Source organism: Mandrillus leucophaeus, unplaced genomic scaffold, assembly GCF_000951045.1.
Source record: "Mandrillus leucophaeus isolate KB7577 unplaced genomic scaffold, Mleu.le_1.0 Scaffold1622, whole genome shotgun sequence".
Classification (NCBI taxonomy): Eukaryota; Metazoa; Chordata; class Mammalia; order Primates; family Cercopithecidae; genus Mandrillus; species Mandrillus leucophaeus.
The window spans coordinates 15,933-18,500 of NW_012101613.1; the positions used below are offsets into that span (position 1 = coordinate 15,933).

General features: G+C 48.9%; 1 long non-coding RNA gene across 1 annotated transcript; it reads right to left on the reverse strand.

Moving 5' to 3' along the window:
• Positions 1-293: 293 nt before the first annotated feature.
• Positions 294-1,294, reverse strand: LOC105536680. The gene is made up of 2 exons (XR_001005623.1): positions 1,190-1,294; positions 294-517 (listed from the first exon to the last, which is right to left on the reverse strand). It is a non-coding gene; the product is annotated as an uncharacterized LOC105536680 (long non-coding RNA).
• Between the last annotated feature and the right edge of the window lie 1,274 nt (positions 1,295-2,568).

Here is a 2,568-nt window from a genome sequence, read left to right on the forward strand (position 1 = left end):
CAATACAGTGACCTATTTCCTCAAGTCAGCAAAGACCTTCAAGCCCCCCGGGTGCTCTAAAAATACAGCTGCTTACACGGCCAGAGCAGCAGCAAAGATGCCGCCTGGGCTCCTTGTGCTCGTCAAGATGCACACTTTGGAAAAACAACAAAGAGCCGTAGTTTTTCCACGGAGAGGACAGCCGGACAGCAGGGTGGGTGCTCAGTGAGCTCTGCGGGACAGACCCTTCTGCAGTTCATCCTAACCGCACCTTACCTTCTCCTTCATTAGCAGTTTGCAATCATTCTGTTCAATTGCTTGTTGTGCTGACGTTTGGCATTGCCTTTATTTACTTTGCACATGACCCATTCCCAGGCTGAGGCAGACACTTCACTTCTCTCTCCGAAGAGTAAGCGTGAGGGCCCAGCGTGGTGGCTCATACCTGTAATAATCCCAGTGCTTTGGGAGGCCAAGGCAGGAGGATGGCTTGAGGTCAGGAATTCAAGACCAGCTTGGACAACAGAACAAGACCCTGTCTCTACAAAAAATTAAAAGTGCTTCACTGCACCACACAGTCTGGGTGACAGAGAATGACTATCTTAAAAAAAAAAAAAAAAGATCTGGTGGTACAGTTGCCCACCCCACCTCATATCACAGGAGTTTATTGTGTGGCCTCCACATTCTCTCCAAGGTACCCCTTAGCTTTACCAGAGAAGAGCCTTTGGGGTATGTTGTTTTTTGTTTTTTGGTTTTTTTTGAGGAGCCTCACTCTGTTGCCCAGGATGACCTCATGATCTGCCCGCCTCGGCTTCCCAAAGTGCTGTGATTACGTAAGAGACCGTGAGACTGGGGCGCAGTGGCTCACACTTGTAATCCCAAGTTACAAGTATGGGAGGCTGAGTAGGAAGGATCAGTTGACGCCAGGAGTTCGAGACCAGCCTGGGTAACATAGTGAGACCCTCATCTCTACAAAAGATAAAAATATTAGCCAGGCATGGTGGTGCACGCCTATAATTTCAGAATGTAGTGGCTCACGCCTGTAGTCCCAGCCACTCAGGAGGCTGAGGCAGGAGGATTGCTTCAGCCCAGAACTTCAAGGCCACAGTGAGCTATGACAGTGACACTGCTCTCCGACTTAGATGACAGAGTGAGACCCCATCTCTTTTTTAAAAAAATTTTTTTTTAATTCTCTGGGCATTGTGATGCACACCTGTAGTCCCAGCTACTCAGGAGGCTGAGGCAGGAGGATTGCTTGAGCGCAGACGTTCAAGGTTACAGTGAGCGCTCCAGCCTGGCAACAGAGCACGATCTTGTCTCTAAAAATAAGATAAAAATTAAAATCCAAGTAAAATAAATCTTTAAAAGAAACAAAGTGCTTCTCAACCATTCATGTACAGGGACATCGGGTAGACTGAAAAAATGAGCCACTAGTGCCTTCTCTGGAAACAACTCATCCCCCACCCCCAGAAAAAGGCAGCTTGACCCAGAAAAGTAAGCCTTTTAAATTGTGGAGTCTGGGCTGGGCGCCATGGCTCACGCCTGTCATCCCAGCACTTTGGGAGGCCAAGGCGGGCAGGTCACTTGAGGTCAGGAGTTCGAGATCAAGCTGGCCAACATGGTAAGACCTCATCTGTACTAAAAATATAAAACTTAGCCAGGCACGGTGGCTCACGCCTGTAGTCCCAGCTACTTGGGAGGCTGAGACAGGAGAATCACTTGAACCCAAGAGGCAGAGGTTGCAGCGAGCCGAGATGGTGCCACTGTACTCAAGCCTGCACAACAGGGTGGAACTCCTTAAAAAAAATAAATAAATAAAAGGTGGAGTCTGGGTTATAGGGCCCAAGGTTCTGAACTTCTAACAAGCTCCCAAGAAGGCCCAAGCTCCTAGTCCACGGACCACACTTGCAGTAGCAGGGTTCCAATAGTATTTCCTGGCCAAAGCCGGTGGCTCACACCTGTAATCCCAGCACTTTGGAAGGCAGCAGGCAGATCACCTGAGGTCAGGAGATTGAGACCAACCTGGCTAACATGGTGAAACCCCGTCTCTACTAAAGATACAAAATGGCATACAGTTTGTGTAAAAAAAAAAATTCTATACACACAGATGTGAATGTATATGGATAACCATTTCAGAAAATGCGCACAAGAAATTGGAAACAGCCGTTAGAAGTTCAGCTGGGCGTGGTGTTAGAAGTTCAGCTGGGCGTGGTGGTGCACACCTGTAATCCCAGCTACTCGAGAGTCTAAGGCAGGAGAATCGCTTGAACCTGGGAGGGGGAGGTTGGAGTGAGCTATGATGACACCACTGCACTTCAGCCTGGGCGACAGAGCAAGACCCTATCTCAAAAAAAATAAAATACTGGCTGGGCACAGTGACTCACTCCCGTAATCCCAGCACTTTGGGAGGCCGAGGCAGGCGGATCACCTGAGGTCAGGAGTTCAAGACCAGCCCGATCAACATGGGGAATCCCTGTCTCTACTAAAAATACAAAAATTAGCTGGGCATGGTGGCGGGTACCTATAATCCTAGGTACTCAGGAGATCGAGGCAGAAGAATCGCTTGAACCCAGGAGGCGGAGGTTGCAGTGA